We start from the raw sequence: 23426 nt of genomic DNA on the forward strand, positions 1-23426 counted from the left end.
TTCAAATGAAAAGAGTCTACCACTTTTTCTATTCAATTTTCAAAAATGTACACAGTGTTTTTACTTTATCAAGATAAAATTTTATGATATTATTCTGACATATTTAATTCTGTACTTTTCCATTTAAAAAGAATTTTTATATATTATTTGAGAAATATAGAAAAGTGTAGAGAATACAGAACATGTCATTTTTTTATAATTACAGTGTATGTATTTTTAATGAAAAATGCTTATAATAATAAATTTAGATCATGTGATAAGAAGAAATAAATTCTTTTTGAATCTTCCTTGCATTTTCAGACATTTCCTTTAGGAATTGTTACTGCCAAAATGTTTGTGTGTATGCTTGCATATACTTCCCTGTTTAACGACAGTCTTCAAAGACAACTTCAGTGTCTTTGTGTTATTTATTTGTGTTGATAATGATAGTTTTCTTTTACTAATAGCTGATTGGTGGACATTTAGGTTATTTAGGTTGTTTCTAGTGTTTATTGTAGTAATCCTTAAAAAATATGAAGGCTGAATCCTAATTTTTTTTCATTATTTAAGACCTTTATTAACAGATGCTTGCAGCTTGTTGAGTTTTTTTTTTAAATTAAGTTGTAAACTTTTATTACAAATTAAAACTGAGGTTCTTAAAAATATCAAGCTGACCAGATATGAAACAATTTTAAAACATTTAAAGGTGTATTGAGAAAAACCAGGCCTTTTTTAAAAGCAAAAAAAACATGTTTGTCATTACCAAAAAGAGACATCTTTAGGTAAAAATAATAAAAACCCCATGCTACATAGATAATGCAGATAGTTCTGGTTTTCTGGTCAATGGGCAAAAATCAAGCACTTAAGGCCTTCAGCTCCAATCTGTTGTTTATTTCTTATTGCTGGAATTTCATATTCATTTCTTCTTGTTGATGACTAAACCGGAAGATGGTAGAGATGGTAAGCCGGTATTTACTCAGCCCTGCCCTGCTCAGCCTTAGGCGCAGACAATTTTCAGCTGGTAGTTTGGCTGCTTTTGTTTCTTTGCCATCTTGTGGTTTAGGGTTTTCTGGGTGTCTGTGTGGGTAATTGAAGTCTGCGTCAGTATCGACATTGAGGTGGCTGCTGACCTTGGGTCTCATCTCCTTGATTTTCCTTATCATCTTCATTGCCATCCTCTCTAGGTTGTCTTTGGTGAGGAGGGCCCCTGCGGAATCTTGGCCTATAGCCCCAATACATGTTCTATCTCGCTGGTCTACCTTGTTCTCCTGCACCCTGGTTGTCAGCACCCTCCATCACTTCTCCCTGCACGGGAGGGTTGGAATACTTTGGTCTATGCCCATAGGGTCAGGGCCGGCATTGTTGGGCCTGGCCTTCGGGAGCACTCTCTGCTGCCTCATTCTTTTCCCCACTCTCACTGTTCTGATAATTTTGCTGGTAACTGCGTGGAGGACCCCTGCGACGTGGATAGTGTCTATAATGGTTATGGTCTGCTGCATGTTTACTGCCTTGCACTGGAACTCCACCAGGACCTATAACATTTGCCGCCTCCACACCCTTTTCTCCTTCAACAACGTCAAACTCCACAGTCTCTCCATCTCCTACACTGCGAAGGTACTTCCTGGGGTTATGGCAGTCAGATGTACAAATACATCTTCCTTGGTGTCATTCCTGTTGATGAAACCATATCCGTTCCTTACATTGAACCATTTTACTGTTCCCAAAACCTTCGTTGCGATGACCTTCTTGTCCCCACCGGCAGGGGTGTGATGATAACTAGGCCAGTGGTGGCAGTGGGGCTGCTCAGGGCTCTCTGGGGTCCGCTCTCCGCTCCCGCTATCGATTAAACTGATTTTTTTTCTTTAAATATCCAGTTTGGAGAATCAGATCTTGACTTTGGGAATCAGATCTCCAGAAGGCTTTGCTTTGCATTTTGTTATTTCATTATGTTGGTTTTAATTTGAAAAGGAAAAGGCTTATGACCCTCTTACCCTGATGGCATTTGGCCTCTGGATACAATTCAGAATTGGCAACCAACCTGTCTCTTTTCTTAACCATTACCCTTCTTATTCAAATTCCAAAAATCACCTACTCTGTAAATTTATTAAGAGGTGACTCTGGGTAGCCTGCACCTCAACATTTGAAATTGGGAGTGAAATAAAAAAATGACAGTAATTGCTCCCACAGTTTCAGGTTACTATTATTATCCCTGTAAACTGTCCTCAACTAGTTCAAACAACAGTGGCTTTTGTCTCTTTGCCTGAACTCATAAAGCAAGACATTGTAAGTCCAGAAATTAAACTGCATTGTGAATATAGGACTATTTCTGGAGGTGGTTCATGAATGTTAATTACCACCCTTAAAATAATAGATGTCGAACATTTTCTAAAATAGCTCTTTTCTAATAATACACCTGCAAACCATCTTTTTTTGTGGTCGTGATTCATGTGTGGACACATTTCTGACAGTGTGATAAGACGTTGGGGGAAAGATCAATCACTTCCATTCTCCCTTGAGCTTCCTTGGCCACCAGAGAGAAGTCAGGTAGGTCTAGTGAATGCAGACTGCCCTGTACTTTGAGTATTTTATTCTAGAATGCAGTACAAGGTGGAATCATGACTTAGTAATGTTATTTTTTTCTTTTCTTTTCTTTTCTTTCTTCTTTTCTTTTTTGCCTCCAGGGTTATCAAAGGGCTCAGTGCCTGCACTATGAATCCACTGCTCCTGGCAGCCATTTTTTTAATTTTATTTTTTTGATAGGATAGAGAGAAATTGAAAGGGGAGGTGAAGATAGAGAGGGGCTGAGAAAGACAGACACCTGCAGACCTGCTTCATCACTTGTGAAATGACCTCCTCTGCAGGTAGAGAGCCAAGGTCTTGAACTGGGATCCTCGCATGGGTCCTTGCGCTTGGTACTATGTGCACTTAACCTAGTGCACCACTTCCTGGACCTGAAACATTATTTTTCTAAGACACATGAGGCTGTAATCTGAGCAAAAAGTTTTACATTTACACTGGACTTGTCTTGGGTACAAGTGGAATTGGGATCTTCCACATGATTCCATTCAGGGCTGTGGGAAGGTCCTCAGGTTTTTTTTTTTGTTTGTTTGTTTTTAATCTGTGCCCTCAAACTCCTGAAACCTGACAGTCCACAATGCATTCCTTGAGTCAAGGAACAATCTGCAGAGGTGTCTTCTTTCATGATGGATTCACAATGTAGGATTAGGTTTAGTATGTATGTATTGTTGTCAGCAGGCTTGTCACTGGATACCAGTGCCTGCACATCTACACTGACCACTGTGACTCTCTTTTTCTTTGAACAACTCACTAACCCTCTCTGCTCTCAAGTTCATCATGGGAACATGAGTATAATAATATGTCTACTCTTTCTGGGTGATTGCAAGTGAAAGCTACAGGTTCTTCAGGGGAGTGACTCCTTTCTAATTATTTTTTTGTTATATTTATTTATTTTCCCTTTTGTTGCCCTTGTTGTTTTTATTGTTGCTATTGTTATTGATATTATTGTTGTTGGGTAGGACAGAGAGAAATGGAAAAAGGAGGGGAAGACAGAGAGTGGGAGAGAAAGACAGATACCTGCAGACCTGCTTCATCGCCTGTGAAGCGACTACCCTGCAGTGGGGAGCTGGGGGCTCGAACTGGGATCCTTTCACTGGTCCTTGCACTGTGCCACGTGTGCTCAACTGCTGTGCTACCGCCCGACTCCCCAGGGGAGTGATTCCTTACCCGGATTCCCCAGACTCTCTTATTGAGAAGGAGGTGATCCAAGGAACAGAGCTGAATTGGATCAGATCTGGGACTCAGAGAGCTATAGTAGTCCTGCGCTAAGAGGGAGTTATAAAGCACAATCTACCTAGATGTTAAGGCTGTGATGGAGACCAGAGAGAAGAACTAGGAAGAGCTGCTATTTACACAGGAGTAGGACTCTGCTTTGTTGGTAGAACTACCAGAGTTCCTGTCTGTGAGTGTGTTTGTGCTCCTGCAAAAAAAGGGGGGGAGGTTCACCTCCATTTCTTTGGATAATGGAGCCTGGATTCTATGACTACTAATTTTGAGTCCTCAGGAAAAAGTTGGCAAAGTTAATTTTGCTTCTCGCAAAACGTTTGCCTATGCTTTCATGTCCCTAAGGTGACCATGCAAGATTTATTCATCTGGGGACTGATTCCAAGAAGCACATGCCCACTTGGGATCACATCCGCAGCACATTCATTGGAGAGAACACCTGTGAGGGACATTGAGAGGTTGAGCCCAGGGAGACTAGGAACACTATCAGATTATAGTGCTGGTCTGTGGAAGATGGAAAGAAAGAAGCCAGCAATGGATTAAGGATATGGATCAGGATTCATGCATCTCCCAGAAATGAATCTGCCTTTGTACCTCTCCTGTATTTAGTCGCTGACTGAGGATGTGACTTTGGTGCTGAGACAGTGATGGCTTTCAGAGTACAGCTGTTGGGGGTTGGTGTTGTGTTTCCTAAAAAGGAAGGCCTAAGAGGTACATTATTATGGCCTCTGTAGTGCGTGCATGAAATATGTATGCACAGCTGCATCAAGTGTATAGTTTTGAGGGCCAGGCAGTGGTGCACCAGATTAAGTTCACATAGTATGAAGTTCAAGGATTCCGGTTTGAGCCCCTAGCTCCCCACCTGCAGCGGGGTTGGTTCACAAAAGGTGAAACAGGCCTGCAGGTGTCTATCTTGCTCTCTCCCTCTTTATCTTTCCCTCCTCTCTTAATTTCTCTCTCTCCTGTCCAACAACAACAATGGGAAAAAGATGGCTCCTAGAAGGAATAGATTTTTTTTAACTTGAATGAAATTTATTTTATGGTTAAAATATAATCCCCATCCTTAGACATGCAACATGATTTTTTTTTGTATTAACAATAATTGTTAAACCTCTCAAATAAACTTTTTACAGTTAAAATAACTTATGGCATCTTTAAGTTCCATTTGTGATTTTTCATAGAAGTGAACTTTGTGAATTTAAATTAAAATTTGCCTTTTTTGGAAGAAGAGAAAATGAATGGCCAGGCATTGGTAAGCTGGTATGGAATACAGGATATATTCCATAACAGAAAAATACTTTTGGAAAGTATTTTGGAAAGATGATACTAAACTTCAGTTCACTTTTTTTTTTTTTTGCCTCTAGGTTTATTGCTGGGGCTCAGTGCTTGCACTACAGATCTGCTGCTCCTGGAGGTCATTTTTTCCCCATTTTGTTGGCCTTGTTGTTGTTGTTATTATTGCCATTGATGTTTTTGTTGTTGGACAGGACAGAGAAAAACCGAGAGAGGAGGGGAAGACAGAGAGGGGGGAAGAAAGATAGACACCTGCAGACTTGCTTCACTGCCTGTGAAGCAACCCCCCTGCTGGTGTGGAGCCAGGGGCTCTAACAGGGATCCTTACACAGGTCCTTGCGTTTTACACCATGTGCACTTAACCCACTGCACTATTGCCCGACCCCACAATTTTTTTTTATAATTCTTTGTTTTTATTTTGAGATTTATTTAGCCAGACCTCCCACCTTATGCTCCCCCATAAAGATATTTGATCTATACTCCCAGAGGGATAAAGAATAGGGAATCTTCCAGTGGAGGTGATGTGATACAGAACACGGGTGGTGGGAATTGTATGGAATCTTATCCCTCTTATCCCACTGAATTCATTTACTCTTCTTGTTTTTAATTTAAAAATATTTTTATATTTTATTTGTGGGACAGAGACAGAAAGGAATTGAGAAGGAGGAGAGGCCGAGGGAGAGGGAAACAGAGAGAGAGAGAGAGAGAGAGAGAGACGGAGAGAGACACTTGAAGGCCCTGCTCTACCACTCCACAAAGCTACTCTCTGCAGGTGGGGACCCAGCAGTAGATTTTTAATGCCGGCAACAAGCCCCAGCAATAACCCTGGAGGCTAAAAAAGAAAAAAAAATGTTGTCTTGTGAACAGGCCACACTCAATATTTTAACAGCTTGGAGTTTTCATTGAATGTCTTATGAATATCATGTCACTCTTTCTCATTCTCTTTCTTTACTGACTGAATAGGATTTCATTGACTTGACTGGATTTTAATCAGTCTGTCTTCACTTGATTAACATTTGAGTCCCTCCCCACCACACCCCCTTAGTTTTTTACTACTATTAATAAAACCATAAAACTTCTCTCATGTATATGAGTTTATACACATATATAGCTTTTTTAATAGGGCAGATTCTTTTTTATTCTTAACATTTTTTATTATCTTTATTTATTTATTGGGTAGAGACAGTCAGAAATCAAGATGGAAGGGGAAACAGAGAGGGAGAAAGATAAAGAGACACCTGCAGCCCTGCTTCACCACTTGTAAAGCTTTTCCCCTGCAGGTGGAGACCAGGGGGCTCAAACCTGGGCCCTTGTGCATTGTAACATGTGCACTCAACCATCACTTGGCCCCAAGAGGGCAGATTCTTAAGCATTGAAATCATTGAATTAAAAGGCATGAAATGTAAACTTTTTGAAAGATTTCTGCTAGATTTGCCCAAAATGACTTTGCCAACTCACATTTTATAAGAAAGTATATGGCAGTGTATGTTCACCTACTTCTCTGCTAACCCTGAGTACATTCATTCTTTTAAACTCTTTTATTAAAACACTTTATTTATATTTGGCCTCCAGGGTTATTGCTGGGGCTTGGTGCCAGCACTACGAATCTACTGTGCCTAGAGACTATTTTCCCCATTTTGTTGCCCTTGCTGTTTCCCTTGTTGTTGTGGTTATTATTATTGTTGTTATAGATATTGCTGTTGTTGGATAGGACAGGGAGACATGAGAGAGGAGGGGAAGACAGAGAGGAGTAGAGAAAGAGAGACACCTGCAGACTTACTTCACCGCTTGCAAAGCAAGCCCCCTGCAGGTGGGGAGCTTGAGGCTCGAACTGGGATCCTTGCACCAATCCTTACTCTTTGCGCCATGTGTGCTTAACCTGCTGCGCTACTGCCCAGCCCCCACTTTATTTATTTATTTATATGAGAGAGATGTAGAGAGAAAGATACAGAGAGAGACCACGGTGCTTCCCAGTTCTTATTTATGGTAGTGCTGGGCCTTAGCATCACAGATCCTCAGGCATGAAAGTCTTTTGCACAACCATTAACCTATCTTCCCAGCCCATTCTTTTTAATTCTGCCAATCTTGTGAGTGAAAAACAACCTTTAATTAAGTCAGTTAAAAAAAAAAAAGGAGGGGGTGTAGTGGTTTCAAAGATTAGATCTAAAGTTTTCTATTTTGAATCTATGGCTGGACCACCCTATGTTAAGAGTCTGGGGTTTGACTTAATTGGGTTTGGAACTCAAAAACAGAAGAAAAGAAACTACATATGCCCTTTAGAGCCAACTATTGATCACAAAATTTGAAAAAGAATCTGAAGCGACACCTCTAGAGATTTGTTCCCTTTGAAATCTGAGAAACTGTCAAAACCCTAAGCCCTCTATTAGAGTGAAAGCACTTTTGACCTGTAGGTATAATGCAACATCTATATTTTACAAATGGGAAAATGAAACGATTTCCTAGTAAAGGTTGCTTCCACCAGCATCACAGAACGAGTCAATGGCCGAATTCAGATTCCATGTGGATTTTCTAACTTCCAGGCTTCTAATCTACACAACGAGAATAGAAATAGCAGTTAGTTTTTTTTTTTCAATCATAATGTTATGTAAAAATGGTGTTGCTAGCACGTTCTATAAAAATCATTAAGGTAGGGAGTGGGCAGTGGCATACCTGCCAGAGCACACATGCAAGGACCCAAGTTCATGCCCAGAGTCCTGACCTAGAGGAAGGAAATGTCAGAAGTGATGCAGGACTGTAGGTGTCTTTCTTTCTGTCTCCTCTCTCTCTTAAATATTTTTATCTAATATTTATTGGATAGAGACAGAGATTGAGGAGGTAAGGGGAGACATAGAAAGGGGGAGATATAGAGATAAAACTGCTGGGAATACTGTGAGAACCAGGTTGAGTGTGGTGAGACTTTTCCCATTGAAAAATGGGGAACTGAGGAAATGAATTTCCCTGTCAGACTCCCTCTTGCAAGGTTGAGCTTGGAAGAGGCATGGACTCAGTTTTTGCTTCCCTGTCAGTCACTCCCTGTCTCCAGAAACCCTGCATTTTTCTGCCTCCAGGGGCTCTGTTTTCCTTAAAACATTAATCCAGCTTCCCTGCTTCATCCTGCATTCCTTGATACAATGGTCCACCCTTTTATTATCTACATATCAGTGTTCTGCTTTGTCTAACAAATGACTTAAGGTCTTCCTCCGTATTTCCCTGCAGGGTATTATTAATCCTACCAGTTAAACCCCTAGCAACAGTTGCTAAGGAAGTCCCTATCTTTCCCAGCCCCCTTTTACCTTTCTCTGTCCCTTTCCTAACCATGTATGGCATTGTCAAGCCACTCCTGTTTCTGACTTGGGTCTTCCAGTCTCCAGCATCAAGGAGCACATGTATGGGCCAGGAGGCAGACTCTGGCCCTTGCACTTAACCCACTGTGCTACTGCCCAACTCTGGGGCATTTGGATGAATAAAGATTTGAACTACCTTGCCGCCACGAGTTTGGTTCCTGGGTCATCTCTCTCTCATGTCACTAGCCCAACATAAAACTGCAGCCATGCTTCACCACTTGTGAGGCTGTCCCTCTGTAGGTGAACCAGGAGCTTGAACCTGGGTTCTTGTGCATTGTGATGTGTGCACTTACCCAGGTGCACCACCATTTGGCCCCCAATCTCTCCTTCTTCTTCTTCTTCTTTTATTTTTCTCCATTTTATTGGGTAGTACATGGAGGAACTGAGAGGACAGAGAGGGAGAGAGAAAGCTAGACACCTGTTGACCTGCAATGTTGTTTGTGAAGCTTCCCCCCTGCAGGTAGGGGACCAGGGCTCGGACCTGGATCCTTGCATGGGTCCTTGATCTTAGTACTATGAGTGCCACTGCTTGGCCCCCTCTCTCTGCTTCTTTATCAACCCCTTCACTCCTAATTTCTCTCTGTGTCTGTCCCTCCAGCTTCCCCTTCCCAACCCTCTCAGGAAAAAAAAAATTGGCTGCTAGGAGCAGTGTACTCATGTGAAGGCACTGAGCCTCAGCAATAACCCTGGCAATGACAGAAAAAAAATGATTAAGTGTATCTGAGAAGACAGTGGAAAAAATCACTGTCTTTAAGTAAAATAGAGAAGATGAAAGCTAAGAGCCTTATGTCCAATCAATATTTGAAGTATCACATTTTATATATTCATGTTAAAATAAAACATGTATTGAGTCAAATACTGTGGCTACAACAATTCCAAAGAGACTTCTCTGACAATCATGTTTTTGATGAAAATGCCCATGATGGTTTGGTACTTTATTAACTAATTTTTTTTGTATAGTTACTATGCATATATAAATACACAGCCATAGGAAATTTGGTAGTATAGATGAGTTAAGTAGTTTTTAAAAGGTTAACATAATGTCTAGTTAAACCTAATTATGTAAAAGTGGATGTTAAATGAGTCACTCTAGACAAGGGAATAATTGTCTCTCTGATTCTTCAGCGTTGCTGAAAGCACTCATTTGATCAATTACTTTTATACCCTGGAATATGACTTATTTTAATGGATATCTGAATTATTAAGAAGAATAAGAAGAAACTAGGGTCTCTGGGTGATTTTCTTTTTTTTAAGTGACCTTGGTCTTTGAGCCAAAAGGACAAGAACAGTTCTGGTTAAGAGAGACCAAAGATTCCATACCCCTTGATTATAATAGAACTACTAGATTTCATTTCTTTTCTCCTAGGAACCTGATAACATTAGTCCTTTTGCCATGAGCAGTAAGTCTACTTTTAAATATATACATATATATATACTTAAAAATATAAATATATAATATATATTTATATATAAATAAATATATATATTTATTATTTATTTATTTTTTTGCCTAGCATTGATTCTGCATTATCCTGGGGGATTTTAATCCTTCAAGAAGTGCCATTCTTTAAGTTCCCATTTTTCAAGTTGTATATGTTTTCAATTTTGAGCTCTGGGATTGTAATATTTATTAACCTTCTTAATGTAAATAGAATCACATAATAAAACCCGTTTAAAACAAATATATGACTGAATGAAAATAGATATAGGGCATCTGTGTAATGCAACCAATGATAGAATCTTGCAATGTCTTTGTTCTTCCTCTTAACAGTCCTTTTTCTGAAGTTTACTTTGATTATAGCCACTGTTCAGCTGAGTAGTATTCCATTGTGTATATAGACCACACTTGTTCAGCCACTCATCTCTTGTTGGACACCTGGGTTGCTTCCAGGTTTTGACTATTACAAATTGTGCTGCTATGAACATAGGTATACACAATTCTTTTTGTATGGATGTATTGGGTTCCTTAGGATATATCTCAAGGAGAGAAATTGCAGAGTCATAGGGTAGGTCCATTTCTAGCCCTCTGAGAATTCTCCAGACTGTTCTCCACAGAGGTTGGACCAATTTACATTCTCACCAGCAATGCAGGAAGGTTCCTTTGACCCCACAACCTCTCCAGCATTTGTTGCTGCTACCTTTTCTGATGTATGACATTCTCACAGGAGTGAAGTGGTATTTCTTTGTTGTCTTGATTTGCATTTCTCTGACAATCAAAGACTTGGAGCATTTTTTCATGTGTTTATCTGTCTTTTGGATCTCTTCTGTGGTAAATATTCTGTCCATGTCCTCTCCTCATTTTTGGATGGGGTTATTTATTTTCTTGTGGTTGAGTTTGGCAAGCTCTTTATATATTTTTGTTATTAACCTCTTGTCTGATGTATGGCATGTAAAGATCTTCTCCCATTCTGTGAGGGGTCTCTTGGTTTGGGTAGTGGTTTCTTTAGCTGTGCAGAAGCTTTATAATTTGATGTAGTCCCATAGGTTTTTTCTTGCCTTCGTCTTCTTTGTAGTTGGATTAGTTTCATTGAAGATGTCTTTAAAATTTATGCAGAAAAAAGTTCTGCCAATGTTTTCTTCTACATATCTGATAATTTCTTTTCTCCCTTTCTTCATTCCTCTCTCCCTCCCTCTCTTTCTTCCCCTTCCTTCCTTCCTTCCTTCCTTCCTTCCTTCCTTCCTTCCTTCCTTCCTTCCTTCCTTCCTTCCTTTTTTCTTTCTTGCCTCCAGGGTGCTGGGACTTGATGCCTGCATTAGAATCCACTGCTCCTGGAGTCTATTTTTTCCCCTTTTGTTGCACTTGTTAATCATTGCTGTATTGCTGTCCTTGTTGTTGGATAGGACAGAGAGGAATCAAGAAGAGGGGATGACAGAGCGGGGGAGAGAAAGACAGACATCTGCAGACCAGCTTCACCACCCTGCAGGTGGGGAGCTGGGGGCTCAAACTGGGATCCTTATGCAGACCCTTGTGCTTCGTGCCATGTGCCATGTGCGCATAACTCACTGAGCTATTATCTGACCCTCTCTTGTTATTTTCTATTTGCACCATTAATTCTTTGCTCCTTTCTCTCCTGTTATGTTTACCTGTTTCTGGTTAATGATAACCTTCTAGGATTACATTTTTATTTTTTATTTTTTTGCCTTTAGGGTTATTGCTGGGGCTCAGTGCCTGCACCATGAATCCATATCCTGGAGGCCACTTTTCCCCCCTTTTGTTGCCCTTGTTGTTGTAGCCTTGTTGTGGTTATTGTTGTTGTTGATGTCATTCGTTGTTGGATAGGACAGAGAGAAATGGAGGGGGGGAAGACAGAGAAGGGGAGAGAAAGACAGACAACTGCAGACCTGCTTCACCACCTGTGAAGTGACTCCCCCTGCAGGAGGGGAGCCAGGGGCTGGAACCAGGATCCTTACACCAGTCCTTATGCCACATGCACTTAACCCGCTGCGCTACCGCCCGACCCACCTAGGATTACATTTTGTCTTCATTATAAAGCTATAGTTTCATTCCATTTGTATGTATATATACAAACACATACATATACGATATGCATGCATATATTTACACACATCCATCTATATGTCTATATGTTCTTTAAGATATACTTTGTTTTAATTTAAAATATGCCTATATGTATCTACATATAATATCTAGTTAATATATATTACAATATAGATTCAAGTATTTTTATCTTCTTTTTCACTTTAGGCAATGGTCTTCTAAATAAGTTAAAATATGGGGTCAGGTGTTGGCGCACCTGGTTAAGCACATGTATTACAATGCACAAGAACCCGAGTTCGAGCCCCCGGTCCCCACCTGCAGGGGGAAAGCTTTATGAGTGGTGAAGCAGGGCTGCAGGTGTCTCTCTGTCTCTCTCCCTCTCTATCACCCCCGTCCCTCTTGATTTCTGGCTGTCTCTATCTAATAAATAAATATAATAAAAAAATTTTAAAAAGAAGTTAAATTATAAAAAATATATTTACTCTATTTTTTGTATTATTGAGTGCTATTTATCCATGTCATATGATATTATGTTCTTTCTTTGTTTATTGATTCATTTAGTTTTGCTGCAGAAAGGATATACTTGCCGTGAATTCTCTTTTGCTTGTTTGTTTGATGTTTTATCCCTCCTTCATTTTTGTAGGACAGTGTTATTGGGTGTAGAATTCTGACATGACCAATCTTTTTTCATAATGGGTTTACTTTGTATTATGGAATGCATAATTTCTGATAAATTTTGTTTTGTGATTCTTATTTCCCTTCTATGTACAGTACCTATTTTTTCCCCTAGCTGTTTTAAGATGATCTTTCTATCCTTGGTTTTATCAAGTTTATAATTATGTGTATAATGTTCTGTAATTTTTTGAAAACTTATCCTGTTCTAATCTATATGAGATTTATGTATGCACCTGGTTTGTTGTTGTATTTATTTCATTAATTTTATTCTTCAGTTATTTTCCCTTTCCATTTGTTTGTCTTACTCCTCTTCTTTTTATGACTCCAGTATTACATGTGTTATTTGACACTTCTCCACACACAGTTCCTTGGCTATTTTTTTTTTCTATTTTTCCTTTGGTTTAAATCTGGATATTTTAGATTTAGCTTCACATATTCTAATATATTTGGTCTCACCATAAAAACTGTTGATGCAATTATTCTCTTCTAATGTTATATTTTATTTCTAGCATTCCAATTTGATTGAGAATACTTAATAACAAATAAGTCTATGTTTGTTGGTGATTGATGCTTATTTTTCCCTAGATTTGTAGCATATCACTATTTTCTTTAAAAAATTCACATTTGATTGTGTCACCAATTGGATTCTCATTAGGGCTTGGCTTTGTTGATCTTTTTCTTTTAACAAGTGTGTGTCTTCGTTCAATTTCCCTGCTAGATCCTGATGTGAGACTGAGGAAAACTGAATTTATCTCTGAAATTAATTTAACAGTCCTTTTTTTTTCTGTCATACCTTTAATGTGAGGTAGTTAGTTACTCTAAGAAAGAGATGTTTTTTTTTTCTTTTTCTTTGGTGGTGGGTGGGCAAAGTGGGGGGTTGTTCTAGCTACCTTCAGTCCATTAGAGACCTCAAGTTTCCTTTATCATTAGGCTGATGATGAATGTGCTCAGTGTAGGCTCTGAAGTTGTGACAGAGTTTTTATTTATTTCATTAGAATTCCACTACACTTTCTATTTCCATTGGATCTTGTAGATCTCTTCTACTGAGTTCTATTCTCTGGCACCTTCTCAGAGACAAACTATTACTTCTTAGTCAAACTATTACTTCTAGAGTTGTGATTGATGTAGGTATTCCCCTCCCCCAATATCTGACCCTTTAAAAACTATCAATGGAATTTATAACAGTATAGTGTTTTATTCATTATCTTTCTGTTTCTGTTTCCTTTTTCCTTTCTCTATCATCATTAAAAAATTTTATTTATAGGAAGTTAATGCTATGTAAAACATTAATTCCCCAATAAATAAATAAAAAATAAATAAATAAAAGAGAAGGAAATGCTGACAAAAAACATAGGATAAGGGGGTTACAACTCGACACAATTTCCACCACCAGAACTCTGTATCCTGTCCCATCCCCTGATAGCTTTCTTATTCTTTAACCCTCTGGGAGTATGGACCCAGGGCCATTATAGGGTGCAGTAGGTGGAAGGTCTGGCTTTTGTAATTGCTTCTCTGCTGAACATGAGTGTTGACAGGTTGATCCATACTCCCAGCCTGTCTCTCTCTCTCTTTTCCTAGTAGGGTGGGGTTCTGGGGAAGCAGGGCTCCAGGATATATTGGTGGGGTCATTTGCCCAGGGAAGTCAGGTTGGCGTCATGGTCACATCTGGAACCTGGTGGCTGAAAAAAGAGTTAACATATAGAGCCAAACAAATTGTTGACTAATCATGAAGCTAAAGACTGGAATAGTTCATATAAAGAGTTGGGGGTCCCCATTTTGTAGATAGTTAGTAATACTATTTTAGTTATATTCCAAAGAGCCGACTATACTAGTTTTCTTTCTTTCTTTCTTTCTTTCTTTCTTTCTTTCTTTCTTTCTTTCTTTCTTTCTTTCATTTTTTCCTGAGCCAGACATGTGATATGCAGGTAGATCCAAGTTATTGTCTGGGGAGATGATGTCATGGCTGGAAAAATGACCAGAAAGCTGGATCAGGGAAGAGAGTAGCTTCCAAATATGGGGAAAGTATATAAACATTGTTGATTATAAAGCCCATCAATTTGATGTGATCTGGGGCCCATATTCAGTTTAGGAACCTATGTGACCTCTGCATCTGTGTAGATCTGAGCTCACATTCTGTGGTCATGAGTAGGAACTTTCCAAGCTGCCCCAATTTCAGGACCCATCTTCCTTAGGTGGAACACAGAGTATGTTGTCTCTTGTTATTTAACTTAAGAAAGGGGTTTGGAGTGGGAGCTTCTGTGGCGCTTAAAAGGATTCTCAGCGGGGAGCTAGAAACTGGTTTAAACAATACAAGGTTTATTAGGGTGAAACAAATTAAGCACTTATCATTAAGGGTTATGGGTATACTAGGTCCATAAGGTCTGAGTATAGTTATCAAAAGTTTAATTCCATAAAATAACAATTATCAGCTCTGGTAAAGGTTGCTCATGGCTGTATGGGGGTCTAAAAGTTTACTGGCTAGCAGAGTCACACGTGTTCAGTTCCCAGAAGTAGCCATGGGCGGAACCTGGCGTGAGGTGCTTCTGACCAGGAGAAGCAGCAACAGCCAAAGAGGGCGAGTTTCCTCTGGCTGTACTTTTCTTTGTACACCAGCACAGACTGGATCCACCCACAGCCCCCCATGTGCCAGCGCAGACCACTGCATACTCTGTCGCCAAGGCTGATGTCAGCACTATGTAGGGACTTCCATCCATGGTCGCGGGTATACTGTCACCACAGTTGTCCAGCCTCCCTTCACAGAATGGGACATTCTCTATTGTTGATCAACATTGAGGGCAAGGTCCTATGGGGACAACAAAGTTGTCTATTGTGTTGTTCTTGATAGAGATGACCAGTAACTATAGAGAAAGGAATCTCTTTAAGGTCTAGGCCCATCATGTCTGTTTGGGAATCTTAGGACTTCCCAACTTGCCTTCAAGGTTATTGCTATGTGCTAGCAATACTAATCTACTGCTCCTGGTAGCCATTTTTTTCATCTTATTGGATGGGACAGAGAGAAATTGAGAGAGGAAGGAAAGGTAGAGAGGGAGAGAGCATGATAGACACCTGTAGATCTGCTTCACAGTTTGAGAAGCTGTCCCTTCTGCAATCGGGAATCTGGGCATTGAAACCCAGATCCTTGTGCGGGTCCTTGCACTTAGTACTACGGGTACTTAGTCAGATGCACCACCACCCAGCTCCTGAATTTTTCATTCTCCACAAGTCTGAGAAACTACATTTTATTTTATACAATATAATTCTGGGATAACACTTATATTTATAGCATCTGGGGCACATGCCCAGTGGTACTGAGATTTTTGTCATGGTTTATGACATGTAAAATAGTTTTAAAAAACTGTTTTATATTTCACAACTGTTTATCGAATGACTTCTTTCTTATTGGTAAAACGTGGAGTATTGACTGTACCCTTAACTTAATGCAAGAAGATAAGAAAAAAAAAAAAAGAATGAGGTGAGACATGCACTAGACCCTTCTAGTTCTTCTTTTTTTTGTAAAGTGTGCAAGAGTGTTTAAATAATAATTTGAGATCTTTTCATAGAAAATGACTTTCTTTTTTTTAAATTTCTTTATTGGGGAATTAATGTTTTACATTCGACAGTAAATACAATAGTTTGTACATGCATAACATTTCCCAGTTTTCCATATAACAATACAACCCCCACTAGGTCCTCTGAGAAAATGACCTTCTTTCTTTTTTTTACCAGAGCACTGATCAGTTCTGGTTTACGGTGGTGCAGGGGATTGAACCTGGGACTTGGAAGCCTCAGGCATGACAGTATGTTTGCATAACCATTATTCTATCTACCTCTGCCTGAAAATGACTTTCAAGGAGGCTTTGATGTCATCAGCCAGATTGGTTTTGACATCTTGGTTAGCTATGTGGCTCTCAACAATTTCATTATACTACCTAAATCTCTATTTCACCATGTAAGAAATGAAGCTAATTATATTCATTTACATTTCAGAAGCAAATACTTATTGAGTGATTTCTACATTGCGGAAATTGTTTTAGATTCTGGGGACGCAGCAGTGGCCAAACAGATAAAATTGCAGGTAGTTGCTCTATAAATATTGGTTCCCCTCGGCCTCCTTTTAATATATGTTTTCTATCTTTTCTAAAATTGATACCTTTAATTTGTTTAGCTCATTGACATCATTATTTCAGTAGTCAATTGTTTCCCAAGCAACAACTTACCTAGGCAATGTAATTAATGTATAAATCAATGTTAGTGACTTTTTTTGTTGTTTTTGGATTCACAGCAGTTACTAGCAAAGGCTCTTTTGTTGTCTTTTCCAAATATCTTTGATCTCATGCAGTATCACTCTGAGACTACCTAGTTCCCATCTCTCGGACTAACTCACAATATCCTCACCACCTGTGGCTCCTTTTTCCATGGCTTCATGTTTTTTCCCTACTTAAACCATTCCTCACTCGTCCTCTCCCAGAGTGGGGTAGCAGTAGTTTTGCTCTCTTTGTGGTCAAATTCAGATGGTAGGACATCCTCTCTCTGTAGCTTACTTGGCTTTGTTAAACTGGAGCATGGAATGCACTAACCTGCTATTTTTGATTGCCTTGAATGATCATATTTTTTTTTTTACTTTGCTCAAGTTTTCATAGATTTTTTGTTTCTTTTCTTCTTTCTTTCTCCCTTCCTTCCTTTCTTTCTTTTTTCTTTTTCTTCTTTGTTTTTTACTAGAACGTTTCTCCTCTGCTCCAGCTTATGGTGGTGTGGGGTTTGAACCTGGGACCCTGGAGCCTTAGGCATTAGAGTCTATTTGCATAACCACTATGCTCTCTTCTCCACTCATTTTATTTTACCTGAAAAGCACAAGTATTGTTTCACTTGCTCAGAATGCCTTCCTTCTTCTCAGATCCATTACTCTCTGTCTCTCTCCTTCTCCTTCTCCTCTTTTCACCCTCTTCCTCTCTCCCTATTTCTCCCTCTGCCCCTATCCCTCCCACCCCTATCTTTCCATTTCTCCATCTCCATTGCTTTCATCTATGTGTGAGGCTAATGAGTTCTTACAAGTTTCCTAAATTCTAAACAATCAACCTTTGAAATCACAGAACTGTGCCTTCCCAGGTATGGCTATGCAATCAAGTGTTCTGAAAGTTCAGACGCTAGATTTTTTCAAGGTAAAATTGACAAAGGAGAATAAATATATCAGTGAAGCTGTGAGACTGATTGGAATCTTCCCCTCCACTATCCAAAGCATTGTTTGAGGTGCAACGGGATAGTGATACCCCTTATTTGTGAGCTTTTAGCTCCTGTTTCATCAGCTTGGGTTACTAAAGTAAATCATAGACTGAGTGGCTTATAAACAACATACTTTATTTCTCATAGCTCCAGAGGCTAATATCAGAAGACAGGTATGGCTGGATTCTAATGACAAAGCTATTTGGGGGCAGACTATTGACTTATTGAGTCTTCACAGGGGTTGAGAGGGGGCAGGGGAGGAGTAAGGTAGAACTTGTTCTCTGAATTTTTTTAATGCTTAATTAATTTTATTAGAGGGGGGGCACTAGAGCTCTGCTCAGCTCTGGCTTATGGTAGTGCTGGGAATTGAACCTGGGACCTCAGAGTTCAGGCATGAGGGGTTTTTTTTTTTCATAACTATTATGCTATCTTCCCAGCCCCAAGTGCAAAATTTGTGGGTTTGTTCCATGTAAGTGTTGCAAAATAAGTCCCATTTTAGCTTTAACTGCCACTTCCACTTTATCACAGGTATCACATATTGCAGTGAGAACATTTCAGGTCTGTTCCCAGCAACATTCAAGGACAGGGTAATCATTGTGCTGTACATTAGTTCCCCAAATTAGTTACTTTAAAATTTTTCTTTATTTATTTATTGGAGACAGATAGAAATTGAGAAGAGGGAGATAGAGAGGGAGAGAGACATTTGCATCCATGCTTCACTACTTGCAAAGCTATCCCCCTGAAGGTGGGGACCAGGGGTTTGAACCGAGGTCCTTTCATATTGTGATGTGCGCTCAACCAATTGTGCCACCACCACCTGGCCCCTGGTCCCTATTCCTTTAAGAGACATCAGAACATATTAAAACTTTTTCTTTCCCTTTATCATCTTTCACTTCTGCAGGCATCACCTTACTTTCCTCAAATTACCTATGGTTTTGAACCAGATCACCCTTTGATAACAATGACAATTAATATTTAATGGTTACTTCTATCTGGATTGGATACATTCTTTATAACTGTATTATTATTATTGAGTTGACATAGCTTTATAAAATCATAGAATTCAGGGAAATAGTTGTACAATTATCTATAAAATGATAGATGTGTGTGTGTGTGTGTGTGTGTGTGTGTGTGTACAATTCACAAGTCCCATGCTCTCTGCTTCTTGAACTGGACACATCCTTTTATCCATAAAAATTCTCCTAAAGTCAAGAGGAGACTTCCACTCATTTTTTTAAATTTCCAGATCTTCCTTAAAATGTTAGGAAAGCTATCAGGGAAGGGGATGGGATACGGAGTTCTAATCGTGGGAATTGTGTGCAGTTGTACCTCTCTTATCCTATGGTTTTGTCAGTGTTTCCTTTTCATAAATAAAAAAATAATAAAAAAGAAAGAAACAGGCTGGGAGTAAGGATCAACTTACCAATACCCATGTCCAGCGGAGAAGCCATTATAGAAGCCAGACCTCCCATCTCCTGCACCCCCTAATGACCCTGGGTCCATGCTCCCAGAGAGCTAAAGAATAGGAAAGTTCCCAGTGGAGAGGATGAGGTATGGAACTCTTGTGGTGGGAATTGTATGGAATTGTACTCCTACTATTCTATAATCTTGTCAATCATTATTAAATAAAATAATAATTAGAAACATAAAAAAAAGAAATGTTAGCAAATGGGGTGGGCGGTAGCACCCTGGGTGAAGCACACAGGGCACGAAGCGCACCTCCAGGGGGTTGCTTCACAAGCGGTGAAGCAAGTCTGCAGGTATCTTTCCCTTCCCCTCTCTGTCTCGATTTCTCTCTGTCCTGTCCAATAACAGCAATGGCAATAGTAATAATAACAATAATAACAACAAGGGCAATAAAAATGAGAAAAAATGGCCTCCAGGAACAGTGGATTTGTAGTGCAGGCACTGAGCCCCCGTGACCACCCTGGAGGCAAGAAAAAAAAAGTTAGCAAATGAGGCTCTTGAGTGTGGTGTTATTGTTTTCAGCTCCTGAATAGCTGCTCCACTGAATAGCTGCTCCTAAGTAGAGATTTGTAGCGTGGATGTCTTCTTTACTCTGGCCTTAGCAATATGCAGAATTTCCTATACAGTCTCAGAAATCTTGCAAACACCATAAAGTCAGATCAGAGGGAGGCTGTTAATTTTCCCTTCAGCACTTCCTACTGTCACCTGTGTAAATAACCAGCAAGAGTCCAGCAAGGGAGGTTTCCATGCTCAGTCTGATCAGAGAACTTGCAGCCTTGACTTACCTGTCTATTCTTTTAGTTGATCTGATTGTAAGCTCATTGACTTCTCCTTCAGAGCCAGCTAGTTAGATAATAGGATATAGTTTCAAAGATAAGTGTACTAGATTTATTGGCCCATCCCAAGTTTATGCTCAACACTGGGGATGCCAAGCAGATAGCTGGTTATATAGTCAGAGGAACTGAGAGGGTTTTGGAAGTTAGAGGGCCAAGAACCACATGAAGCCAGTAGAATTTGTCCAAGTGCCTACTGGGGGTCAGTCTGACCTTAACTAAGTTGATACACATTCAGGCCTACAAAAAGGGTAAGCCTTTCTAAATCAGCTGTCACAGTAGCAGACAGAGACATATTGCTCAGATTCCTTTCAAGAACAGAATTACGAGGGCTGGGCAGTAGCATAGTGGGTTAAGCAACATGGCGCAAAACGCAGGGACCAGACCTGCTTAGTATCCTGGTTAGAGTCCCCAGCTCCCCACCTGCAGGAGCGAGTTGTTGCTTCACAAGCAGTGAATCAGGTCTGCTGGTGTCTTTCTCTCTTTGTCTTCCCCTTCTCCCTCGATTTCTTCTGTCATATCCTGTTGCTTGCGGTGGCGGCGGGACACAGAAAAAGGAGGTTTTGGAGCAGAAAGGGAACACAATCCTTTATTTGCGCTGACACCTCAGAGTTGGGTGAGAGAGCAGCAGTTTGGGCCACGTGGAGGTAATAAAAATGGCCGCCTGGCGCAGCAACCTTCCCTGTGTCTAATCACCGAAGTGAAAGACGGGCAAGAGAGTGAGGGGTGGAAGAAGGGCTTTTATGGGAATAGCTCTCATGAGAATGAGAAGGGGGAGGAGTAACCAAAGCACTCCAGGGTAGGATAATAACTCTCGTGGGAATGGGAAGGGGAGGAGTAACCAAAGCACTCCAACTATTGCGGGGATATAGACAATGCCCTGAGGGCACAACATGGTGGAACAGGCGCTCTGAGAATGTCCCAACTCTTGTGGGAACTAGCAATAGTCTGAGGGGGCAACATGGCAGATGTGATTGCATCTGCACAATTTCCCAGCAGTATCTAACAACAGCAGCAACAACAACAATAATAACAATAACAAGGCAACAAAAATGGGGTGGGCGGAAGGCCTTCAGGAGTAATGGATTCATAGTGCAGGCACCGAGCCCCAGCAATAACATTGCAGGGAAAAAACAAAACCAAACCAGAATTACTGCTTTTAAAGAAGTTAATTTAGGTATACCCAGTTAACCACACATAGTAGTATGTGGAAGGACCCGCACAAGGATCTGGGTTCAAGCCCCTGGTTCACCACCTGCAGGGGCAGAGGGTTCTTCACAAGTGGCGAAGCAGATCCTCAGGTATCTGTCTTTCTCTCTTCCTCTTTATCTCCCTGTCCCCTCTCAATTTCCCTCTGTCCTATTCAATAAAATGGAAAAAATAAATGGCTGCCAAGAGCAGTGGATTCTAGAATGGGGCAGAGTGAGGTCAAAGCACGTCTCAACTCTAGCACAAGGCAGTACCTGGGATCAAACTTGGGGCCCAAGGCATGTAAGGCCAATGATCAGCCATTGTGCTATCTCCATAGCCCTTGCCACTTAGTTAAAAGGAGTATAGTTCACAGGCAAGCTCCTTCTGCTTTCTTCCTCAGTTCTACCTCAACTTTTGATCTGGGACTCACCCCATGGATACTTTTCATTCCATAGCTTCCCACTGGGCTGGCAGAGTCTTTGTCCAGTACTCATTAGGGTCTGCCATTTCCCTCTGGCCTACTTCCTCCTTCCTTTTCATAGGTATTACTCATCCATCTGTGTTCTTAGCTCTGTCGCAGCATCTGCTGCTCAGAGGGCCCAAATGACACAGAGGTTCCAAGAAAACAGGTGGCAAATGAGGTTTTGGGGCTGGATCAATCACTGCCTGGTTGGCCATGAGACCCCTATCCCAGGCGGAATGTGGGGCACATGGAGTCTCTGGCATAAGCTGTTGATCCAAATTGCAAACACTTTCTCTGGTGAATTGAACGACTGTTGCTGTGTAATGGTTGTGTATTTGAGAAGCATGGGGGTGGGGGGGGGAAGGAAGTTCATAAAAAGAACATGAAACTTACTGGCTGTTGTTAAGTTGTATTAATGCTTTGTAGAAGGGAAAATAAATGTTGGTGGGGGGGGGGCAGATAAAACTCAAGAACCAGGGAGGTCACAATTCTTTTTCTTAGTTTAAAAAGAGGTCTTTATCTTCAGCTGTGGAGAGAAAAGACCAATCTTGGGATTAAATCGAGTCCTTAACTTCAAAGACAGTGATGCAGCTGAGGCAGGACTGTCATGCTGAAATCAATGTCCTGGCTGAGAATTTTGTCCCCATCGTGACACGGGTGGCGGCAGTTTCTTGTGTGTCTCCCATGTGTGATCTCCCACGTGTAGTCTGAACTCAGAGTGCTTGTAGACGCCATCCCACCATCCCATTTCGGACCACAAACTCCCTCTCCATGTGAGAAACCACTGGAGGTCTTTCTTTTGTCTTTCCCCCATCTCTATCAAGATGGTCTCACCTCTTCCCTTGGCTGCTATAGCCAGGCTTAGTCATATGTCACAAGTCCCCGTTGCAGATACCTAACCTGGGCCTGATAAAGGCGGCCTAATCTTATACTGTGAAGACTTATTCAGCAGCTACTCACAGAGGAGTATGCATGGTGCATGGTAGGCACGAATATCAATGGATTTGTGAGTGTTCTAGAGGGGCCAGAACATAAGATTGGATACAAGGACTTTTATGAGTGTGGAGGCACTTTCTTAGAGTGAAGGACTAAGCACCACAGCAAACTCTGCTCCAGGCAATATGAGAGGCCCTGTGTGTTTTGAATGCTGATTGGCTCAGATGTGGTCACCTGACCCGAGGCTGTCAGTTTCTGGTACGCCAGTCAGCACTGCATACTGTATCATGGTGCAAGTAACAACAATGCGCCAAAGGAGCGGAATCAGATGCTTCTGGGAGTTTGCAGCAGATAATAATGAGAGACGACAGTGCAAGCTGAGGTGAGTTTCACATTCTTTCCTTCCTTTTCCCCTTGGTTATGGGAACAAAGGAGAGAACATATTGTAAGTAAGCACTGGTTCTACCTTTGAGGACACAGAGATGGAGAATAGGGAGCAAGGAAGCCAGTGGGTGGAAAGATAGAAACGTGGACATCGGGAGTTAGGCTATAGCGCAGCGGGTTAAGCGCAGGTGGCGCAAAGCACAAGGACTGGCATAAGGATCCCGGTTCGAACCCTGGCTCCCCACCTGCAGGGGAGTCACTTCACAGGCGGTGAAGCAGGTCTGCAGGTGTCTATCTTTCTCTCCTCCTCTCTGTCTTCCCCTCCTCTCTCCATTTCTCTC

At 40.8% G+C, this 23426-nt stretch overlaps 1 pseudogene; it reads right to left on the bottom strand.

Moving 5' to 3' along the window:
• Positions 1-951: 951 nt before the first annotated feature.
• LOC103108417 (Y-box-binding protein 1-like) lies at positions 952-21623 on the bottom strand (annotated as a pseudogene).
• Between the last annotated feature and the right edge of the window lie 1803 nt (positions 21624-23426).

Source organism: Erinaceus europaeus, chromosome 16, assembly GCF_950295315.1.
Source record: "Erinaceus europaeus chromosome 16, mEriEur2.1, whole genome shotgun sequence".
Taxonomy (NCBI): domain Eukaryota; kingdom Metazoa; phylum Chordata; class Mammalia; order Eulipotyphla; family Erinaceidae; genus Erinaceus; species Erinaceus europaeus.